Source organism: Lepisosteus oculatus, chromosome 14 (genome assembly GCF_040954835.1).
Source record: "Lepisosteus oculatus isolate fLepOcu1 chromosome 14, fLepOcu1.hap2, whole genome shotgun sequence".
Taxonomy (NCBI): Eukaryota; Metazoa; Chordata; class Actinopteri; order Semionotiformes; family Lepisosteidae; genus Lepisosteus; species Lepisosteus oculatus.
The window spans coordinates 7,311,028-7,311,464 of record NC_090709.1 but is presented as its reverse complement, the minus strand read 5'-3'; the positions used below and the strand labels follow the sequence as shown (position 1 = coordinate 7,311,464).

The 437-nt window shown below is 49.2% G+C and overlaps 1 non-coding gene across 1 annotated transcript; it reads left to right on the top strand.

Annotated features, from left to right (window-relative positions):
* On the top strand, nucleotides 1–73 carry trnaa-agc (transfer RNA alanine (anticodon AGC)). The gene has a single exon. It is a non-coding gene; the product is annotated as a tRNA-Ala (tRNA).
* The last annotated feature ends 364 nt before the right edge of the window (nucleotides 74–437 follow it).

Here is a 437-nt window from a genome sequence, read left to right as displayed (position 1 = left end):
GGGGGATTAGCTCAAATGGTAGAGCGCTCGCTTAGCATGCGAGAGGTAGCGGGATCGATGCCCGCATCCTCCAGGTCTGAGTTTGGATCTCCGGAAGCCCGGTGCTCTCATTTAGCCTCTGCGACTTCTGACAGGTGCTCCTCCGTTGCGGAGAGAATGTCCTTCAGTTGTCAAGCGTTGAAGGGCCACACCTCCTTCCCAACCTCAGTCTGCACTGAGTGCGTCTCCGCCATTTTCTCATCCAATTTGTCAGCTTAGCAAGTGAAAAGTATATCCAAGTGAAAACAGTGCTGATAATACTCTCACGAATTGTTAGAAGACGTGCTTTTGATCATCGATTGCTTAACAATCACATTCGTTCGACCTGAGCCATCAAGCTCGTAGTTTTCCTTCAAATCTTGAAAGCTCTCAGTGAGAACATCATAGGCTGCAGGACA